This window comes from Centrocercus urophasianus, unplaced genomic scaffold (assembly GCF_019232065.1).
Source record: "Centrocercus urophasianus isolate 14NV4802_14NV808 unplaced genomic scaffold, USGS_Curo_1.0 seq_10, whole genome shotgun sequence".
In the NCBI taxonomy this organism is placed as follows: Eukaryota; Metazoa; Chordata; class Aves; order Galliformes; family Phasianidae; genus Centrocercus; species Centrocercus urophasianus.
Genome location: NW_024884142.1, coordinates 24,082,571 through 24,106,403, shown reverse-complemented (window position 1 = coordinate 24,106,403; position 23,833 = coordinate 24,082,571). Strand labels below are relative to the sequence as shown.

The 23,833-nt window shown below is 39.5% G+C and overlaps 1 protein-coding gene across 5 annotated transcripts in view; it reads left to right on the top strand.

Annotated features, from left to right (window-relative positions):
* FILIP1 (filamin A interacting protein 1) overlaps positions 1 to 23,833 on the top strand; it is a 103,925-nt gene that overhangs the window by 16,192 nt on the left and 63,900 nt on the right. The window contains exon 2 of one of the 5 annotated variants that reach the window (XM_042819201.1): positions 11,606 to 11,746. The exons of the other annotated variants lie outside the window; for them this stretch is intronic. The gene's annotated coding sequence lies outside the window, so the exon portion shown is untranslated. The remainder of the gene's footprint in view (positions 1 to 11,605; positions 11,747 to 23,833) is intronic. 5 annotated transcript variants of the gene reach the window in all.

Sequence of the window (23,833 nt, the reverse complement as noted above, 5' to 3'; positions counted from 1 at the left end):
TCTCTGTGGTCTGAACTGTGTCATTGCTCTCTTTGGCATTCATTGCTGCCTGTTGAGCTGGACAATCCTCTGGGTCTCAACGTATACTGTGGCTGACTCCATCTGTGAGCTTTTGAAATGGTCTTCATTCCCTCTCCAGCAGCTGCCCTACACCTCCCATCTGTGTGGCACCACACTTCCCTGCAAAGCAGCATTCTCAGTAGTCCCCTCTGGACGTGGCAGAGGGCATGCTCCTCAGGCAATTTGCTCAGCTTGTTTTACTTTGTAGGAGCATCTATGGCAGCTGCTATTCCCGTGTTTTTGCCATGCTCACTGTTCCCCTTCTCTCTGCTGAGATCCTCCTCAGGAATTCATTCCATCTGACTGTACCATCTGTCTGAGTACTTCTCATTTGCTTGTCCCCCTCTCAAAAAAAAAAAACACCAGGGCTTTGCATTTCTGCTGTGGTTTTGTAGAGCAACAATACGCATTTCAACTTCTCACAATTGTGTCCTTGTTTGAAAGCAGTGTGGTAATGGCCATGCAGAAAGTGTTGAGAATTTTTGGGTGGCACTTTGGTTATGTTTGTTATCAGCAAATTAGACACTGCCAGGGTCAATTCTCTAACCCTGAGTGCAATTATCACTGCCTGTTCAGGCCTACATTATTAAACCTGCCTGGACTTCAGAGCAGGTTGGCTGTGTCCAATCTGCCAGCACTTGTCCAGGCAGGTCCCCGGCCAGTGCTAATTCCAGGGCCATTCCAGGAACACTGCTAGTTGTCTGTGCCAAAATTTTGCCCTAGCCCTTTTTAACCTACAAGTTTAGACCTAATCCTCATGTTGTATTCATTTGAACACTTCAGGTGCCTGGGATTGTCTGAACAATCACATGAAATCTCTGTCTTATAGGCAAATATTTTATTACTGTTGAAACAGACTTCTCTGAGATCACAGATAGGATGGCTGCTTTCCAAGAATATTTTGAACTTCCAACAATGGAAAATTCTAACACTGGAAAAAAATTTATGACATGTTTAAATTTTTTTTTTAAGTTGGTTTAGGCATTATTTTAGTATCTCCTTTGAATGAACATTTGCTTTCCGTTGTTCATCTTCAAATGTTTGCTTCCTTGTTCTTTCATTAGATAAGTTTAAAAAAAAAGCCTTAAAAAAAACCCACACAACCCACACAATTTTAATAAAGCCTGGGGGCAAATGCTTCCTCCTGGACTACTGTTGTTGATGAGCATAGCAGACGATACTTTGATCTGATTAGATGAAGCTAATAATATTCTGTTGATTCTTTCAAGTTCCTCATGGGCAAACAGAGCTTAGCATTAGCTACAGCACACAGAATTTTATAGCACTGGCTTTATCTCTTCTCGACATGAAACATGTGAGCAAGAAAAAAAAAATGCTAGCAAAAATGCTTATTTTAACCATATGTGATTTTAAAGGACTGACTTTTATTGAACTGCAGTTCATTCAGTACCGTAAAAATCTCACACAGGCAATTCTAAGCTCTGTCAGAGAAGATAATAATAATAATTCAATGATACATCAAAGGCTGAACTGGAACCAGCCAATAAACCAACCAGAAACTCAAGTGACCAGTTTGTACCTTTGGCTCCAGCATGAAGGAGTATAAAGCTTTATGTGATGACTGTGCAGCTCAACAAAGCTTTCCATATTGTTATATGCAGGAGTAACATTAGGATTATATTTGGTTGTGCAGGAACTCGTAAGGATTTGAAGCTGTCTGAATCCCTTACCTTTCCTCCACTGTGAAAGGATGGTGACAGTGCCTTTAGAGCCTCCAAAAGACCATCTCTTTTCTTGCACATTTCCAGCGCCCCATGTACAATGTACATTTCCCTACAATTAAAAATTAATATATTGCAGTTTTAAATCAAACCAAAAGGACTTGTATCTGCCAACATCCTTATTCAAGGTCCTTCTCCAAAAGCTGATGAAATCATCTGACATAAAGCAGAGCACAGCCTGTATTCTTTGTGCTTTGAGTGATGTATGTTTCACCAACTCTGCCATGAGAAAGGGATTCTTGAGCAGAATGGCTAAGTGACATACACTATGAGCATCGCTAATGATTTCAGGGTCCATTCTGCAATTAAGCAATTCAATACACTGTTAAATTGTAGCTTGGAAAATGTGGCCAATGATTCCAGTACTTACATCTTAAGTAGTCTTTCTGGCTTAACAAAGATTTGGATACAGAGTTTTTGTAAAATTACAACTCCAGCAGTAATTGGGCTGAAAAGTTTCTGAGGAACAATTGTTATATAAATAAGCATGACTCTCTAAATATACGTAAGATTAAGCTCCTCCTTGTTCAAGTTATTCAGCTTTAATTTTAGTTGCTTGAGGCATTACTGAAACTGAAAAGACATTATGGAAAAGGGTGCTGTGACATCTGAGGTGTGGCATGCAACTCATTTGCAGTGACAAACAATGTTCTCTGCCCTCCTTTCTGTCCGTGGGAACAGTTGACTTTGGATTTAATTTAGGGGTGAGGCAAGTGCTTTTGAGATAACATTTTGCAGTTCCCTGCTGCTCTGTTCTTATTTTCAGGCCCATTAAATACTGATTTGCAGGAACAGCTTTGTCATCTGAACTGCCCAGTAATGACAAGAAATGTTTGTGGTTTAAGGCTGACATGAGCCAGTTCCAGAGCACCTGCCAAGAGATATGATTTCGTGTACCTCAGCTGAAGAAAATATTAACTTGTGTTTTTGCAGAATATGAATTACAGTTTTTTATTCTAAATGTGGAAGAATTTTGCTTTCAGATAAAAAAAGAAACGTAACATTTACATTCAAAACAATCTGATGGAAGCATCCTTGGTGAGTTAACAACATGTTTTTCATGTCAGAATTACTAAGCCTGCTTTCAAAGATCTCAGCTAACCCATAGTCATTTAAAATAGCTGAGCATCACATCCTACAGCTTTGGCTCTACGTCCTGTCATAAGCAGTCAGATGAAAACAATGAAGTTTGCTAAGTTCACAGTAAACCACTGATTAGTTTTCCCAAGGTAGGTCTAAGCCTTGCTCTCTCTCTCTTAGCCAACCTCTGCAATTCAGTGAACTGCAGGGAACCGTACTGCATGACTTGTGGCAGTTCTGACCTGGAAAAACAAACAAACACCCAAACAAAACAAGTGGCCTAACACAAATAGCCAGGGAGAGCAAGTATAGGACAGGGATGTAAATCTTCCTCTGAGCACTCTTCCACCTCCAGCTATTTTCAGCTTTAGAGATGCTTGAAGCTGATGTGATTTATCTGATAGCATCGGTGAGTGTTCCACCCAAGTATTTCTTCTATCTCCTTCTAAGCCACGTAAGCTTGTGAATCCAAAGACAAGGAGGTCTTCATATCTGCTGTTCAACACACAAAGAACCACCTCACTTTGTTGGTCTGCAGAGACTGTTTGAAGGCCTGTACAAACCAAAAAGCAACAGCCAAGCAGAGCAGGTGCCAGGACACTACAGAAGAATAGACTAATTTTCTAATAGAGTTCTATCAGTTGAAAAGAGACAAAGTTATCCACCTTCCTGGCTTCCTACCCAGACAGTTCATGGAGTGATGGACAAGCAAGGGTGACAGCAAATGTCTGCTGACCAGTGCAATGCACAGAAATGATCAGATCAGTCTGTGAGAGCGTTGAGAACAGGGGTGCCTCTCACAGCTAGTAAATAAAAATTGTGTGTGTGAATTCTTGCCATGGGATCAAGTTCTAGAATTAGTACCATAGTCTTTCTGATCATCCCTTAGACTGTTTACCTCTAGTATTTCAGAGGATTGGAGAAAGCAGCTGTCCTTAGGGAGCTTTTACTGCACTCATACCAGTCATAAAGGAGAATTACAGCCTATAGAGCTGAAGATTCCTTAATGAAGCCTTCTCTTGTATCTGAGAAATAAAGCACAGTGAAATAATGTGGCCTGCTAGGACTTTCTAGATACTATCTCTTCATTGACTGACTTATTAAATTAGTTCATTATCTTTACCTTGACATTGTTTGGCAGCTCACTCTAAGGTTGCGTGCCAAGGTACCGCGGTGCTTTTGTTACATGAATGTGTCTTTTAGCAGTTCCATCTTAACCTCTAATTCATTCTACAGAACACAACAGGGAACTCATGAGAAAATATGGAGTTCTATGAGCCTAGCCCATTGTCATGCAGGCGCATTGAAAGGCTGCATTTTGATCAGCTCCTGCTAAGTGCATCAGCCCTGTTTAATTCATCTTGCCTCAATCAATTCACCTCAGTCAGATGTGGAAATGATTTTTAGTGAAATCAATCTTTTTACACAGTAAAATAAATATCAAGCTTTGAGAAAGAAAATTAGAAAATGCCCAACCATCATTTTTTTTTTCCCCAAGACTTTAATAATAATAAAGATAAGTATAATCCAACATGTTACTGTTTTAGAACTACAGTAGTGTGTTTATGATAGAATAGTGGAAGAGCAATTGGACATTAAGCTTTAAACTGATAGGTGACACTGATTTTATTGTGAGAGGAAGAAATCACAAATTAGCAATCTGATGGCAAATAGATCCTAGCAACAAGTTTTGAATGATGGATATGTAAATTCAGAAACTACTATCAGAAAATGTAAATTCAGCTGTGCATCAAAATATGTTTCAAAACTTCGGCCTTCTGAAAGCTCATCAATCTCTATCTATGTATGGCCAGTTTGTTCCCTACAGAATTTGGAACACCTGGGCAGTTTCTATTCAAATCAAGGAGTACTTTTCCTTGAGATATAAGTAGCAGCTTAAAGAGGAAACAAGATTGTTGAGATGTATGTAAGTCATGTGCAGTGCTGAGGTAAATGGGGAACTTGAAAAATCCATAGCCCTTCTGACTCTGTCCTTAAAAGTATGTAGAGTATGGAAAGTGATGCTATGATGAAGATCACTAGCAATGTAAGAGTGAAAAGTGAAACTGTGATTGTGCTGTTGAAAGAAAAAGTTATAAATAAAGTGTGGAAGGGGGGATGTTGAATAATGGGAGGCTGGGGAAGATGAATGGATGCTCCTTTATAATGCATAAGTGAGCATACACATGGTAAAAGCAAGAGACAACAGAATTATAATTTAAAAAATACATATAAAGATATGTGGACAAACACACACATAAGTGGGTGCTTACTTTTCTGCATCCTCATTAAACCAGAAGCATAGTATGCTTTAAAACATATTTTTATGTGAGATAAAGAAAGGTACTGAAGGTCAGTAATTCAAGTCCTAAGCCATCCCTTAACTGATCATAATGGAGAGATGTTTTCCATTCTATTGGATCCTTTCTTTCTGAGCATGTCACGCTGAAGCTGAAGAGCTGAAATGAGCATTTTTTCACAAGAAAATGGTGAGAGATTTTTAGTTGCAGTTTCTGTTAACTGGTAATGTACTAACAAAACTACTAAAACTTTCTAGGTTTATGAAACCACCTTAGGTGGAAGTAGGATGAGTGAAATTAAGATTAACAAAATCTTATAGTAATGTTTTGGGCATCTTTATAGTAAAATTTGCCTTCACTGTACTAATACGCTTGGTATGCAATAGCATGTTGGTGATTCCTCTCAAAATTTCGTATAGGAGCTATGGAAAAGTCAAAATATGCACTACTCCATTGTGGCTGCAGTTTCGTTCCATTGCAGAGTGAGGTGTGTGTGTGTGTGTGCTGAGGAAGAATTTGACTATATGTAAAAATGCTACTGTCTTTGAAGAAAGTAGATTTTTGTTGTACTTTTATTTTTTTCCAGTAGTTTTTGCTCTAAGTTCAACATGAGCTCTCTTTTAAGCGGGAAAAGAGTTTTGTGCAGTTTCTCCAAAAGCAGACAACTCTCTTTTTAACAAAGCGTACAACTCATGCTGTGACCCAAGTAAATGAGAAACAATCATAATTCTGTTCCTTTGGATATATCTTTTGGATACCCTCCAGCACAAAATGCATTAGTACAGAAACATGCTTGTCCTTAATTAATTTATAGCTTAGAGCAGAATACCAGAAGTAACAGTTGAACGTCAGATGCGAAGTCATGGATAAAATATTGCATGAAATTTGTAATAAATCTTAATTAATGCTGGAAGGCAAGTAAAACTAATTATCAATAATCTGAGGAATTTCACTGATGGAGAGCTGAATGTAAAAGATGTTTATTTTGTAAAACATTTGTATTGTATTGAATTTATTGTTGTCATGGGAGACAAAATAACTTAAGCTTTACCACTGTCCTAAACAAACACTTTTACTAAACTGAACTATTTGGGAGACTTTTTTGTTTTGTTTTGTTTTCAAAGAATCACAGAATTGTAGGGGCTGGAAGGGGAGATCTAGAGATCATCCAGTCCAACTCCTCTGCCAAAGCAGGCTCCCTAGACCTGGTTGCACAGATTTGCTTTTGTTTTAAATAGTATGAAGCATATAAAATATGCTGTAATATCTTGTTCTGAAGTGTGCATGGTATAAGGTTACAGTATCTATATTATGTACTTTGTACAGGAATACAGGACTGAAAAGACTACTGGGACATCAGACTTATTCTCCTACTATTGCAGTAATCACAGTTTGTAAATCCCCTTCATAAGTTACCAAGTTTCACTGTAATTATGGTTAGAATATTTGCTGCTGTTACTCCAGCTAGAAAATTGTTACTAACTCTCTGCTAGAAGTGAGAACCTTGGCATAGAGTAAATGTTGCCAAGCTGGGCTCATGGTTTCCCTTGCCAACACTATCATATAGTGTAAATGGCTCTTCTACTCCCTGATTTTATAGATATATTTATAGACAGCAACTGGATCCCTTAACAGCCTTTATTTGCTAGGCTAAAGAAGCCAAGCTCTTCATTCTCTCTTCTCATAGGATAGGTTCCCTATTCCCTAATCACCATAGAAGTCCATCTTTGTACCTGAACAAGTCTGAGGTAATGTGCTACAAATGACAAAGTGCAACAGTCTTGTATAATAGCATAATAAAAGAACCCAGATCAAACAGAATAATAATTTCAAGCTTGCGAGGATGTGCAGTGCCAAATAGTTAGGAGATTAAATAAAGGTTTTGAAGTCTTCTAAGTGGATCTTTATTACAAAGAATGTTTCGGGTTTTTCTGTCTTGTTTTGTTTTGCTTTGTTTTATTTTTATTTTTGTTTTTGTTTTTTCCTTTTTCTCTAAGCAGCTGATTGAAATTGCAGTATCAAAGATTTTAGGGCTTTAATTGAAAGCTGGGAAATCAATGAAAATCATGATTTGGATCAAAGTTTCAGCCAGCAGAGTATACAGTTGATTACAGTGTTGACAGTAATCAGTGAAGGAAGGAAAGATGTTGAAAGTTTATTTGACAGTAATAACTGAGAAAAATCCGGTTAATATTATCTAGAATATGATAAATCTTTCCCAGAGAAGCCACAGTTGCATTCACATGTTGTGTTTAAGAAATTTCAGTGGCAGGAGGTTCCTTGGAGTGAGAGCTGTGGACTGTAGTCCTTGTTGACTTGAGACACTGGAACGCAAAGAGCATGGGGACACCTGAACCTACCACCTCCAGGGACAGTATAGAAAAGTATATTTGATCACATCCAGTATCCACTGGTGTCTTGTTCTGTTGCTTTTTGGAAATGTTCAAGGAACTCCCAACTCCCAACTGCTAAGGCTGTGACAGCTATCTTATCTTTTTTCTTTGTTTAGTATTAAATCCGTACTGAATCAATGGTTTCATAAAGTCAGATGAGAAGTTTCATACTGAAACTGCTGAGCCTGCTTTGAAAGAGCTTGGAGCCACGGTCACTGTGGTGTAGGAGGCTACTGTTAGTTTGAAGGAGAGGCTTTTCTTCCACAAAATCTTTTTTTTTTTTTTTTCTCCCATAGGAATTAACACAGTAGTTTCCTTCTAGCTTTTCCCTGCCTGTAGAACAAGGGAAAAAAAAGGTCTTTCACAATGCATTGTAGGAAAACTCAGTTTAAGCTGTACACACATGCTAAGATGAGTGAAAATGAAATGCTCCTGAACACACAAGCAATTTCTTAATTGGGAACACAGGAGATTACCAACCACAGCTAGAAGTAATTCAATACACAATTAAGTAAATGTGTGCTGGGTACAACATGGGTGGTTTCTCCCTGAGGACCAAGGCTGGGAGTGGTGGCACTGGGCATCTCCTTGGGGATTTGGACAGGCTGAGGCCAGGCTGTCCTTGGTGTGGGGAGCTGGATCCAGCCCTGCTGTGTCCTCGCTGGGACAGGGGCTGACAGCCCCAGGGTTGACATGGCGTCCTGGGCTCTTAGGACCCTGGCAATAAACTGAATGGAACTGAAATTGTGGAGAAAAATTCTGAGAGTAACTGGGTAAAATGAAGGCGTAGAACTCATACAAGTGTCCACATATGAGACAAAATGTCACCAGTATGATCAAGTAGACATTGGTAAGAAGGGAAATTTCATCAAAGATCTTGTTAGAATATATTAGCTAACATACCAAAGATGTCAGCTTTCTTCATGCTAAATTTGGTTCTCCAGTCAATGGTGTAATGTGCTCCACCAGGGAGCAAGGGGTACTATAAATGAAATTGAAGAGCTGAGCGAGAGAGTTTCTCCAAAACAGATCTACAGAGAACCAGTAACTTCACAGTACTGCATTGAGAGCAATAAACAAAAATTAACCTACTTAAATTTATTCATTTAAACTGTAATTTTTACAGACCTCATGTTTTGATGTCATACACTAATGCACTTAGTGTATGCAATTAGTACCCTACATGACTGGTATATAAAATCAGAGAAGGGGCAGAGTAGTTCAAGAGGCATCCTGCTGTGCAAGAGGTGGGATGTTTTTGCAGCCCTGTTAGGTGAAAGGTACTAGTGGAGCAGCAAAGCTTCTGCTTTGGTCAGTTCAGTGGGTAGTTAGGAGCAGTTTTGATGTGTTTGTGTGATCATTGTGAGTGAAATCTTTCCTAAGCAGTGGGAAAACTGTGTGCAGGTGACAGAGCACTGGCATGTGCTGCCTAGAGAGGCTGTGGAATTTCCTCTTGGAGAGTCCTGGGCACCCTGCTCTGGGCATCTTTGCTTGAGCAAAGATTGGGCTGCATGACTTCCAGAGGTCCCAGCTGACCTCCACCACTGTGATTTTGTGATTCAATGAAATACCAGATTTATTCAAGTCTGTGGCAGAATCCCATAGACTTTTCATTAACAGTTTTGTGTAACACAGAGTATTTTCATTGAAAGATGGTGATATTGAGCTTGTTTCTTTTACTCACTGTATTTATTTGGCATCACTTAGTTAAGATGGAGAATAAGTCATGTACAACCATAAATGTTATCTCAAGATATTTTAAAGTTTAATTAAGAAAAGCATTTTCCAGAGTAGTTTTAAACACCCACCTTATCCCGGTGTTTGGTAAGATCTGAGAGGATCTGAATGATTTAAGTTCTAACTGTTCTGTCCCTCCTTGGGAAGATTTGGGAGTAGCTACTACATCATAAGATGACTATATATTGTGGAGGCAAAATACTCCAACGGGCCTATTTTTAAACTATGTCTCCTGTGAACAAGGATTTTAAAAACGATGAAACAAGCCACTTTTTTATTATTGTTATTCAGTATATCTAATTTTTATCTCATTTAGGTTGATGAAAATTCAGATTTTGTAATCTCAGGAGAGTCAAGTTGTGTGAAGTCAGAGTTTGACCCACTAGATATGGCAATTTTAATAAGTGCGAGCTGATTGACAGAAAACTGTTCTTTATTTCTTATAATTTGTGAATTGCACTGAAAACTAAGATCTTCATTATGAGAGCATGGCTCACTTTATCGTCTCTAGATCGTTGCGTGCTGACTTTTAAAGACAATAATCTTGCTGTTTCCTCTTTTTGAATTAATTAGAAAATTCTCACTCTTTTGATAGACAAACTATTTGTAGGGAAAAAAATTAATTATTTTATCTATGTTATTTATGTGTCTCATGCAAATTATCTCCAAATTACCTCTTATAAACAGTCGTGTCAGGTGTGTCAGAGCTTGTGATTTTAACGAGATAACCTGAATCCTTATGCTTATAGGAAAAGTTTTCTATGATAAAGAAATAAGTAATTGATCACCTTTCAGCTTGAACTAGATGTCCAAGACTGAAGTCTCTGAATCAGATTTTCAAGAAAATATGTTTATCAGTGAAATAATCTCTGTAGCCAAGTTTAAGAGGTTTACATCACTGTAAACTGACTGCAGTTAGTTGAGACTTATTTATTGTGTCTGTCCTTGCATCATTCATAATCCACTTAGTGGTGTTTTGTCAATTTAGAATGGGGACAAAAGTCATCTGCAAATGCCAAGCTAGTACTTGCTGCTTTGCAAGAATTCACATACCGCTCGTTTATAAATTATGAGGAAAAGTGCCATGTACTGCTCTGTGCATAATTACATTGTTATTAGGAGAATGCTGTGATTTAAAAAGCAGTCTGTAGGGGTGAACAGAATGGTTACCTTTTTCTTTAAAAAGATGACAGCTTTGAGAACACCGTGTTCTCCTTGACCAAATGTTTTGCCAAAGGTAGGAGCTCCATCCTCTCAGTGCCCGAAGCTCTCTGGCACCATGGCCCTTCCAGGGAGCCTTCACAGGCACCACACTGCTCAGATCCACCTGGCTCTGCTCTTCCCATGCTGTCACTGAAGTTGCTTTAGCCTACTAAGCATTGCTTATTAAATAACTGCACTGCATGTTTGAGAAAGTTGGGGCAATATTCAGGGAGGGTGAAAAATGGATTCAGATTCTGCATGCTTACACAAACTAATCAAATCACAAATGAACTTTTTTTCAACCTGAAACCTGAGATTTTTCCTTCCTCTGGTGTTATGACTTTGTTCCCTTTGTACCCTCCAATATTCTAATTCTCCTCACGTCTGCTACACTTCCTTGGTTTTTGTAGTTGACACCATGCTCCCAATCTTTATTTGCCTTGCAAGCTCTGCAAGAAACTGGTTTGCAGCTTCTGCTGTGCTGCTGATTGCCCAGCTTGGCCAACCAACAGGGTCATGCATTCCCTATGAGCAGCTAGAAATATGCAAACAATGTGCAGTGGGACTACAGGATGGGCTGAGAAAGATGGGTTACTTCTCTGTGGTTTATTTTATCTTTGCATTGAATTGAGTTGTGTCTATTCTGCAGAACTAGTCCACTCAGTGAGGAACTCAGCACATTATCTACCAGTTTTTTTCTTCACTTGTTAAAGTTGTTCTCTTTTGGATGGAGAGTTTTACTTGAAATTGATTGCTAAATTAAAGCAGAGAGCTTCAGTTTGTGGCACCAGTTCTCAGGTGGCAGCAGGAGATTTCATTGCCTCGATTGGTATTACTATATAGTATTGTCAAATGCATTGTCCAGATTCTTCATGTTGCTGTGCACTGGCTTTGGAAGACACACTGATAAAGTCAAAGGGAATCTTTAAGGTAAACGAACAAACAAAAAAAAGTATATGTTTTTAAACCATTTTAAGTCTGGAAGCCCATGTTTTCCAGCTGGCCAGCTGGCTAGGAGGCTGAACAAGCGTAAGATGCTCTTCTCCATTTTGTCATTGTGTGCAGTCCCTGAGCCTTATCTTTTCTCCAGGGAGCAGCAGGGATTCCAGTCAGCCCCAGGTGGGAGCAGCAGAGTGATGGCACAGGGACAGCTCCATCCTCGACCCATTCCTCCCCCGTGCAGAACTAGATTCTAGCAAAGCCCCTGCCCTGGAAGCATCCCTCAACACAGGTACTGCTGTACACCAGGGGCTGAATGGCTGCCACCTGGAGCACCATTTCTAAATTAGTTACCTTGAAGAGTTGCTGTTTCAGTAGCATGGCTGGAAAGCACCTCTTGAGTTTCCTGCAGGTGTCAGCTCCAGGAGGTGAACAAAATGACTTGCTGCCTTTCAGAGGCTCATCTGAATTTCAGGGCTGCCAAAGCCCTCAGGAATTATTATTTGAGTTATTTTCCCTGAAACTTCCAGGTATTATGAGACAATAATGAGCACTTTGCATTCAGGAGTTATCGAAAGGATGAACTCTTCAGCAGGAACCGCAGACTCCAATGACTACATTGGGTGTCTCATATTGTTTGGGATTCTGCCTCTTACAAAAGCCCTGTTGCTAGAACCACATTAGTAATACAGTAAACTCTATTTCCAGTTTTAAAATGTTTCACGGTGCTGGAATATACCTTGAAATTTTGAACTCAGTTCAAAAAGTGGTTTTATAAAAATCTCACAACTTTAAGCCCAATATCATTTCATATTATGAAATATCTGACTTATTTGGAAAGTTTGGGATTGTCTATGTTAATTATGGCCCAAGAAGATCTATCTTAACAGGCTGAAAGCAACTCCATTTGTAGTCAAGGATTGCACACACAATATTCCTGGAACTGCAAATTGTACATTGTGCAATTTTTATGGCTTGTATAGCCTTTCTATTTTTAGTTGGTTGAAACCTGCAGTAAATCCTCTTTATACTGTCACTCATAATGCTAACTTCCATTAACTTAACATAAATAAGTTTATTTCTTGAATTTACCTAGTTACTATTTTACCTAATAACATTACACAAAGAAAAGTTTATTTTTCTCTGGTACCAAGTTGATGTGAATACAAACAGTTAATGATGTGTTTCTAGTTAACAGATTTTTATGTTTTTTAAAATCAGATTAAAAGCCCACAGTATCTTCTTTTTTATTTGAAAATGTGCATGTATTATGAGGTCCAATAACTATTCCATTACTTAAACAAACCACTGAATCCTCCATCTTTTTAGGAATTTGGAAAAATTTCTGTGAGGTTTGGGAAAGCCAAATAAAATGCTGCTTTTCAGCTTTTTGGAAGATACAATGGGAAGAACAATTCTGTTGTGAGTTGGGTTTCTTTTTGTTTTTTTTTGTTTTTTTTCCTTTCTAGAAATACCTCTTCAAGGTACAAGAGATGATTAAGTGACAGGAATGCATATGGACCTCTCCAGCTTTGTTGTTGTTTACTACATAGGGATGGCAGCCAACTGTGTAATTGGCTACCTGTAGAAGTTAAGTGCCAAGTACACAGCATTACTTCATACTGCAGCTGTGCTGAGTGCAGGGAAGATGTGTGTGCTGCTGACACACCAGTCTGGGGCATAATGCTCAACTCTGGGTTCTGACAAGATTTTTATTTTCTAGTCTTTCCCATTACTCTAATTATAATTCTTTAGCCGTCTCAGGACAATCATGTGACAAGCTCCCAGCTATACAGAGACTTTCTAAATATGCTAATTTCACCTCAGGTCAGTTTTATAGTCCCAGAGTCAAGTGGAAAGCCGATGGTTAATTGTTTTTAGTATTGTTGTTGTACGGAATGAATTTAAAATACATAGTAGGATATCAGATTTTGAAATTAACTTTGATTAAATGACTTATAGAACTTACTGTGGAGGGCAATAATATTTTGGGGTTTTGGCTGAGTTTAATGGCTTCTCTGAGAAAGTAATGTACAAATGCTAAAAGACTGCAGATAAAAGTAAGAGTAATTGAATAGAAATGAACACGAATTGATACATTTAATTTGGCTTCCTATCTGATAAGTATTGTAACAATAAGTGAATGTATTCCTCAAATTGCATTTTGTTTAGCAGAGTCTTTCAGGTTTAAGGTATACAATATTCTCAATCATTCAGTCAAGAAATACATGTATTTTATAACTCAAAGACTTTGTCCTGACTTTTCTGAAATCCTTCCGAAGTGCTCCCAGCAGCACATTCAGCAGAGGCTCAGCTGCTCTGAGCATGCTCTCCTGGAGAGCTGAGCTCACCACTCAGCTCCCTGTGCTGTGGTCTAACTCAGCTGGGCAGGTCTGAAAAAAACATCCACCCCTTCTGAAAGCATGTGAACTCATACAGATAAGGAAAAGCTCTTATCGGTAGGCTGTGCAGGGAAGGAGGTTGTACTGAAAGCTCATCCTGATATTTGCATGAGGGACAGAAACCTGAGTAAGGTTTTTTCTCACTGAGAATAAATTGGGGAGTGGCAAAAAATGAGCACATGAGGTTATGTCTTGTTTCTTAAGATAGCTGAAAGAATAAGATTAAAAAAAAAAAAAAAGGAAGCATGGCAAGAGGTGAATTTCCATCCTCAATGGAGGAAAACAGGTTAATCTTTTTTTTCCCAAACCATAGGTGAGAAACTTAAAAGCATTAATTATATTAATTATATTGATAATGATATTATTAAAAGCATTAATAATATCAGTTTGAGCAGTTCAGGTAGAGAAGGAAAGATTAAGCTTTTGATCATAACAATCATTTATGCCTAGGAAAACTGGCATTAAGCTCTTGTTTAAGTCTTTCTCCACATGATCAATAGCGTATCAGATTTCATCTAATGTCCTTACTGCTTTTTAAGATCTATTCCCATCCTTACCAACAATTTGGGAAAGAGAGGATATTTTATTCAAAGTTGTCCCAATGCATTTGCGAATAGCTGGCTGTGTCAGCCTTCCTCATGTGCTGCTGGTTTGTCGTCCTGGTTCACCCACCCTCTGGCCGTTGCAAATCTCTGTCTCTCCAAGCACCCTGCATGCAGTGTGGGCTAGGGGCTGGCTCCCTCCCCATGAGCCAGCAGCTACTGCCAGCATCACCCGCAGCAACTCCTTGCCAAGGCCACAGGTCCACCACACGACATAGGGGAGAAGCAACCCAAAGTAATTTCTCAGTCACCTATGCTTCCGTGAAGGCAGATGAAAAATACTTAAGTAAACAAATAAGCAATGCTGAGACATTACATAAGTGCTGGGGAAAATATTTTCTCAGACAGTTTTTCAGTAACTGAAGAGAAACAGTGATTTCTCTGTACGCTGCTTTCTTATGTGGCTTCTTGCCTCATTTACAAATTAGATCTATGTACGCCTCCCCTCAGCTTTTTTTTGTTACGAAAAACATTTTGTTCTTTTTATGAAAGGTCAAATTAATCTTTAATATTTAGAAGCACCAACTCCCTTCAGCAGTGCTCAGAACCAAATTGCTCTTCTGCCATACACTTCATAGGAAACAGGTATTTGAAATTTCTTTTTTCACACCATCATTAACAAAAATGAGTCTCTGATGTATTTCACTTGCTCTAACTGAAAAAAAAAAAATAAAAATCAAACAATATCTAACATAGATCCATTGCTTATTGCTGTTTCTGAAATTGTTACCTCATGGAAACAAGCACAAGCCACCATTACCATGAAATTGGCAGGGTTGCTTATGACAGGGATTGTGAGGGAGCAGAGGAGCACATCGCACCGCCTCCATCCTATTCTAACTCTTGCCACCAAGCAGGCTCTATGCCAGGTGCAGATAATGAAGTCCCAGGAACCTGCTGCTGCCGCTCCGCCCAGCAGCAAAACCAGCCTGCGTGATATTGCATTTAGCAATTTACATCCAGCTCTGGTCTATCAGCCAGCTAAATGCAGTGCCCAAATGAGGGGCACAGACTTCTTAAAGACTCTCTCTAAGGTGCAAAGTGGAGATATCCCAGAGCTTTCCAGGTGCAGGATGCAGCACTGTCCTACAGCCAGGCCTTCTCACAAGGAGGCTGGAGTTCCACTGCTCTCTGCACAGAACATTTTTTTCAATGGAAAGAAAGACGGGAAATGCATTCTCTGATAGACAGTAGCCATGGCAAGCTTCAGCAGTGGTCAGTGAGGCTGTGTGACTGAGCTGGAGACCAGTCCTGATGTATTGACATAGCCTCAGAGAGCTCAGACTCCATTTCAGAGACATTGCAGATTGCAGATGAAACCTAAACTCCTAAGCCTGTCACACAAGTGAGATACTTAAAGCTGAGCAGTGTGAGTCTGTGCCAGTGCAAACGATTTTATCTTCAGGCAGGCTTGTAAAACACCCACTCCATTTGTAGTTGCTCCTTCTAATATATTTTCATGGCTCTGAACTGAAATTACTTTCTAAGAAAAGCAGCTAAGATGTTTTTACTCTAAACTAGTGGAAAAGAAAGAAAATTCAATCCTTTTTTCCTTTTTTTTTTTTTTTTCTAGTTACAGTGAGGTAAATGCAATTCATTTAATTTTATTCTCATTGAAATTGGATTTTAAGAAGTTCAGAGGTTCTGGCAAGCCAAGGAATTTTGGTTTTGTTACTGTGAGACCAGACAGGGATATTTATTTGCCTCTTCCTCTCTTTTCCTCTGCTACTGAAGGCAGCTCTACTGTGTTTCCAGTTAAGCCTGACTTTTTATGGTGAACTAAAAAGCCAGATGAAAATTTGAGCAGATTAACACTGAGAGGATTGTCAAAAAAGATCAAACTGAGCTTAAACTGTAGATGCAGCATAACTGTTTAACTTCATTCTTTTAAAGTGAAAAAAAAAAAAATTGTCTGGGGATTCTGAAGCCAAGACATTAGGAGAGCCACCTAAAAATGGTTTCCACACAGGAAAACCATTGAAGAAAATGTGATCACTATCAATGCCCAGGTGAAGTGTCGCAAGGTTTTTGTGCTGCTCCCTGTCAGCATTGGTATTATTTAAATCATTCAGATTGACATTTACTTCTTTACTTTTTTTTTTTATTTTTCACCGCGTGTTAAGTCAGTGGAAAGCTTGCAGGAATACAGGGAAATAATGACAGTCAGTGGGCTGGCACTGCCAGGAATGAAGTAAGACTCTCCTTTTGTTTCACCTCTGTACAAATGGTAATGACAACTGAAAGCCAGGGCCTTCAGTAATGCAAGGGTCACTGGAGCCTTGCAGTGCAGTCCTTTCATCAGTGTCATGTTCATGTAGCAGAAGAGCTCAAATTTTGTGTCACCAAGACCAGCAAAAGCCATAAAAAGCCTGATAAGAAGTGAGAATGTTGTGCAGCCTTCAGCTGCAGCAAATTGCTCCACCATCCATCAGTCCTAGCTTAAAAATACATCTCCAGGACGAGTTGTACACTTTTGCGTGCCTTGACCTAACTTACATAAAATATGTTTTCTTTTCTGTTTTCCCACCACCCTCAGCTTATTTTCTCTCCGTTTCTCTTGGTATTTATGGCGAGTTGCACTTTCCCTTTGCAGAGCTGAGTAGTTTTCCATTTCCTTTGTTTGTAAAGGAGCAAGCTGTGGAGGAGAGAAAAAGACAGGCTAGAAATTATGCAGTGCCAGAGCATGAGCACGGATAGTGAGAAGTGAATGTACTCTTAAACAACTGGAGTAGGTCCTTGGCACACTTTTGAACGGGTCGCTTAACACCCTCCCAAGCCATCTCAGAGCGTGTTTTGGGAGTCAGCGAGGGATAGGAGCTATTCCCACTGAGCAGTGTGGATGCAGCCAGCATGTTATGGATGCTAAGAGGGCTTAAGAGCCTGAAGGATTTTCCAGGACAGCTGGCCTCACAGGCAGAGAGCAGCCCTGGCCATGGTTAATCTCCAGTATACATGTAGCCAGAGAATTCGTGTTTGGTTTTTTTGTTTGTTTGTTTGTTCTTTTCTGTTTTTCAACTGGAAAGATATTATTGTAAATCACCAAAATTGATAGTGAAGCCCACAGGTGTGTTTAGTGTCAGGGGAAATTTTTAACTCTTTGTTTTGAAACCAGTTAGCCTTGGCAGAGGAGAACCTCTTGGGAGGTGGCTCCCAGCTCTGTTTAATGAAAGGAGTTAAATTCACCTCTCACCAGTAGTCCAGGCATTCATGTGCAGGCTGGTACTCTATGTCTATCAACAACTGAAACTTCCCACAAAGGAGTCACTGAGAGAGTTTTGGAACTTGCTCCCTGCTTTGGTTGACAGCTGAAATTTGAGATGCTGCAGATGTGTTTTTTCACTGTTGTCTCTTGGAGACAATATTTGTAGAAGATACAGGTCCTGTGTATAAGTTTTTCTTTGCTGTAAAATCTGGGAGCATATCTACGTACTTCTTCTCATTCTTTTATTTTTTATTTTTTGTTATTTTTATAAAACGAGAAATAAAAATGAGTCAAGTGCAAAATATAGCTATAGTTGTTTACCAGTTTCTGTAAAACCACAGCTCTGCAAATCTGCAAATCAGTTACTGAAAACAGATTCATGTCTGGTCAGCAAGGAACACAAAATGCTACCCTAGTCCCAAACCTTGAAGTTAGCTTTTGGGACACTTTGCTTTTTGTCTTGTCTCACACCTAGTAAAATCCAAGTTAACTTTGAAATGAAATATAATTTTGAAGTGAAAAGTTAAAATAGATTTTGTAGAAAGCTAATAATAGTTGCCTTATTTTCTAAGAGCGTTCCCTATTTGCTGTGTCATTTGTCAAAATACATTTTTAGTTTAAGTGGAACTGCAAGGACCACAGACTGACTTGACTTTCCATGCTGTGTTCCTTCAGTGGTAAACTGGTTTTAGGTATTTTGCTTGGTCATTCTAAGGACAGAGACAAGGTACCTGGGGACAAAAGCCAGGATGATTATCGGCTAGCTCCTGCCCAGTGCTGCTTTCAGCAGTTTTCTGCCATTTTTGCAGCAGAAAATGCATTGCTGTAATGACAGTGATCTTCTAAAAACTACTCAAAAGAGGTATAACATCACTCTTGTTTGATCTTGGAGGTTGTAGGCTTGATTGTGTACTGTCAACAAAACAGAAATGACTAATGTTTACTTAACACCAAAGACTATCCATTTGCAGAACTAAGAATCTTTGGTAGGCCAGCTAATCTGTATCACCTCCCTCACCATTTTCCAGGCATGTTCTGGCTGTCAGGTGATAAAACAAATGTTTAGTGGATTCAAACCGAAACTGATGTGGCGCTGCAATTTTTATCTTCATCTGACGTTCACAGTTTGATTTTTCCATCAAAATGGAATAACCGAAAGGGCTGAAAGCTCTACAAGGTGCAGTAATCAAACGAGAGTCAGTGCTGATCCAGCCCTTGAAGGGTGGCCATGTCTTGATTGATGCTGAGCAGCCCATGATTGATACTGAACAGACCCCATGAGCTGCGTGTGAGCTTTGCAGACTCAACAAGCAGGGGTATTTTTCTCCTCCAAAAATTTTTGGAGGAGATTTTTTCCTTCACATCAGGAGTAATCCTGGGCATGAGCTACTCCAGAAGGATATAAACAGCCTGGGAAGAGGGATGAGTGGGAGCCAGCTTCCCATCCCTTCCAACTCAGTTGGAATATGCTAGAAAGTCTGCACCACAAACACTGAGCACTTCTGCCACCTCGCTTGCTCCTGGCCAGTCTCTTTCAGCCAACCTGGTGAATAAATACCTAAACCCTCACTGGACCCAAGGGCATGTTTATCTAGTGCTGTGAGTTACTTGAGCCATCTTCTCCATAACTCCTGTTTGTACCTTCTGGCAACCGGGAAGCACAGTAATCAAAACACAAGTAGAGTGGTATGTAAAAGTGGAGGATTTTCTTTGACTATGATGAACTAATAGCTTATCATTCCTCATGCCTCATGTATCCAAGATGTTTTTCCAGATGAAGCCTGGGAGACATGAATTTCTGTGAAACAAGACTATGTTACTATTTAGTTTGGTCAGCATGTGTTACTCAAGCAAAAGTATTCCAGCTGAAACCACAAGTTTGTCTGAAAATGACAAAATTAATGGAATTATACCAGCATAAACTATGTTATTTGTAAAGCTGTGCCGTAGTTTAGCCAGAGAAGAGTTTATCTTGGAATTAAGAAAATGGTGTTAAAGCAGTATAAATCTGCCTTAGTGATGACTGGGTTTCCTCTGAGCTTTGTGAAATTATTTTCTGCTTTCAAGTAGATTATAACCATTCAGAATGGCACTTGAATATGGAATTTTCGGACATCTTTTTCTTTTCTTCTTTCAAACACTCATGCTTATCCCTCTCATTCCTTTTTCCAATTATGGAAATATTATGAATATACTCTTTGGTGAATATAATCCATGTGCTATTATGCTCCAGTGTTGTAAGAATCAATTTTAGGAGCTATAAAAAACATTTGATGAAGCAAAAAGGCTTTACAGAATCTCAGCAAGTATATCTGCTATAACTTTGCTAATGTTCTACCCTATTTGCTAGCAGCATAAAAGAAAAAAAATGACAAAAACAGATCAGGGATTAATGAGCTAGCAGTGGCCTGACAGAAGAAAACAGTACATGACGCAACAGTGCATCTGAAACAGTCACTGCATTTTTATCCTACTTCTGTTAGGGATAAATAATCCTTCTTTCTTATAATTAAAGCTACACAAATTTCTTCTGCCCATGAAACTCCATGTATTGTACCCCAAAATGAGAAAGGCACCGTGACACTATTCTGTCATGTTACAGTGTCTCTGTCCTGCGCGAGTTCCCTGAACAACGCCATGACCTCTCCACCTCTCCTGAGTGCAGGCAGTGGTGCAGCTGACAAATGGTCCTGCTATCCAGGCAGTATCAGCAGGAAGGTGTGTGCTAACATCTCATCCTCAGTGCATGAGTCTCAGCACATGTGCTTGGGTGCTGCTCATCACACCTGTATGATAAGTGCTACTCCTGCTCTGGAGGCAGACCAGGTGACGGGATGAAGGCAGCAGTGTTGCATAGTAGCCGCAAGTCCTCTCCTAGTCTGCATAATAAGAGCTTGGTTATTCGGGCTGTTCATTGACTAGAGACTGTTCTGATTCATAAGGTACCTATACTTCTGTACTAAACTCCAACATTGAGGGTAAGCAACTGGTGCAAACTCTCACAAAAGTACACATATAATGCATAATACTGTCAGAAGGAGCAGAGACCTTTCATTGTTTGCTTTTGCAGATGTCATGGTTTGTGTGAGGACAAGAGACCATGGGAGAATCAAGAGAAAAATGATTAGTGCTCCACTAACCAAAGTTTAGAAATTCAGGAAACTCCAGAACTGCTAAGGGTAGATATTTGTTCTGTTCTTCATTGGATTAGTCACTTGGTTTAAAGATCTCTTCTGACCAGCATGACTGAAACAAACACTGGATTCATCTGTGAGAGCAAATCAAGAATGAGGTCTGTGTTCCCCTGGCACATTGTTGTTGAGCTGCTGACTGTTTGCAGTCTGACACGTCTGCTTCGCACAGCACCCAAGCCCAATGGGGCAGCACAGCTCAGCCATCAGTCTCCACTCTCCTGGGAGGGAGAGTGGGAACCCACTGGTACTTTGGTTCCCCTTGTTTTCTTCAAGTCAGTCAAAACAGCAGTAACAAACACAGAGTTCAGGAAAACTGCCTACCTGATAGCAATTTTAGCCAGTGTCTGAGGTGGCATGAACAGCTGTCTCTAAACATTTGTCCTGTAATGACCACTCTGCTGAGGCCCAACAGCCTTTTTCTGGCTATCCAGATCTCCTGGGGCTAAAGCCATCCATCCCCATGTGGGATGGACCCTACTGAAGGCTTTTAAGACAAAGTCAATTTGATGTCCTTATCTTCCTCTCTTCCTGAAGTCTGAGAAGGTGTCATCCTTTTTTGTTTTGCTTTGTTGGTAGCTATTGCTTGCAGATTTTGACTGATTTTATTTAAACATTTTGTCCAGCTCTCTTTTCAGGTTTATCAGGGAGTTATTTGCTTTGATCTTCAATTGGAGCATTTTTTAATTTTTCACTCCTGGCGCTGCTCAGCAGTCTTTGGACAGAGGTCTCTGCCACATACCAGGCCTTTCTGCACCACACTCTTTGTCACTCCTGCAGCTTGTCCAGCCCCTGAAAGATGCAGTTCCCCATCATACAGCTCTGAAAGCCACAGCTGAGAAACAATTTTTTGGCTCAGTAATAACCCAATTGCACTGACCCTGCAATTCACTGTTAGCCTGTCAGAAACCCAACACTTTCATGTGATATCTTAATCAGTTAGATCTTCAACTGAACTGCAGACTACAAATTTGCAGCCAAAGGCAACAGCCATATCATGGCTGTAAATCAACATTATTTGTTTATTACAACATTATTCTTATTCTTATTCTTATTCTTCTTATTATTATTTATTGTTATTATTATTCTTGGAGAAAGCACTACCAAGCCAAAGTCAGCATGTCCAGTTAGCAGGATGGACTACATGTTAAGTTCAAAGAACCTTTATACATTTTCTGATTCTAACAGCACAGATAACGGAGCCTAATCTTACCCATCATTTAAAGAGCTGTGGGGAGAACAAACTGCTGTCGACGGGGGAAAAGTCTGGAACAGCAAGCAGACTGCCCTCTCTTGACATCCTACTCAGCAAATTCCTCACAGATTTCCTCCCTCTGTCAGTAAAACTAACATAAAGGTTATTTCATAAAATTTTGTGTGGATTGCTAACTTGTGAAAACTGAAGGATTTGTGCCCAAAGCAACAATACAGACTCAAGTAAATAATCATAGCATTTGTCTTTAATGCTTATAGCTTAACAGACGAGGGAAGCATAAGAGAGACTGAAGAGTTCCCCTGCCAAGTGCCAATGCTGTGAGAACATATTGAAATGAGTAGCCAGTAAGTGTCGAAATTAAGGTGACTGATCATATAAAGCCTTCTTGTTTGACTGGAGACTATTAGGAAAGATTTCCAGTTTAATGTGCAATATGAGGAAGGATGGAAAAAAAAAACCGCAGCAGAATTAAATATTAAATGCTAAAGTCTTTATAAATCATACCAGCTATTTCTTCAGGGATCACAATACCTTTAGCAAATTAGGAATGCTGTAAGACACAGAGATGTGATCAGGGTGGACAGCAGGAGAACATTTGTTAGCATCATTAGACAGGCAGTGTCCCCAGTACCAAATTGGATACTGGGGTGAAACAACAAATCTGCCAAGTTTGGGAGACCAAAATAATGTTGTGCAACTGGTCAGAAACTTTTCATGTTTTTGATGGTTTCAGAAATGCAGATGGATATCCAGAATGATAATATTGGGCCTCATTCCCAAACACTGTATTTCAGCCAAGATCACTGGTGTGTTCTGGCTGCTTCACACTGCTCTAATTAGAAATCAGTCTTACAGCTGCTTTGTAGTCCTAGAGCACTGCAGACCAGCTGGATCATGCCATTGACTTTGATCCCCAAACTCCTTGGAAATTACTATGTGAATTCCAGCCTTTCCTGTCATTGTTTAGGCTTGAGTTCACCTGCATCTCCGGTTTCAGTATACAACACCTTTGTGTTTGGATAAGATCAGAAAAGTATCCACACTGATAACTGAAGACAAGAGTAGTTGTGGTCATTGCCCTGATTTTGACAAGCTTTTATACAAAGTAATGCTATTAAGGGCAGTGTCCCCGAGTAGCACACTGACACACTTAGTGTGACGTAAGACTTGCTGCAAAATAAATCTACAAATTTCAAATAACTTTTATGAATTACAAAGGTTTGATTTCTTTAGTGACAATCATAATCTAACGAGCAAAACTCCATACAGTTGGTTAAGCTACTGTGCCTCTGCATTCATGACTTTTGAAAAAAACACAAATTGTCATTTGTCCTCGTGGACTTCTCTTGATTTGCACTGAGTTAAAGCACACTTTCAATATGTATTTGCCGTTTCTTCATTGGCGTACTTACAAAGCTGTAGTCTACTATTCAGTCTTTACAAAGCTTCATGAATTGCTATCTCTGCTCCCATGGGGACAGGTGGATTAAAGTGGCTGTCCCGAGTTACAGTGTGACAGGGTGACACACTGGTTTACATGAAGTTTGGCATAGGCAGCTCAGCGCAGATAGTTGATTATGCTGTATCTCAACTAGTAATGAGTTAAATTTAAATTCTCTTGTGCACCTTCAGGCTGAGTCATCTTTCTACAGAGGGATCATTAACGCAACGTGTTACCAAGCAGTGCAATGAAATAATCTGTTTTCCAGTGGAAAACATGTGTAAGAGAGACTTGCAATATTCATTCTTAAAACGTGTAAGATGTT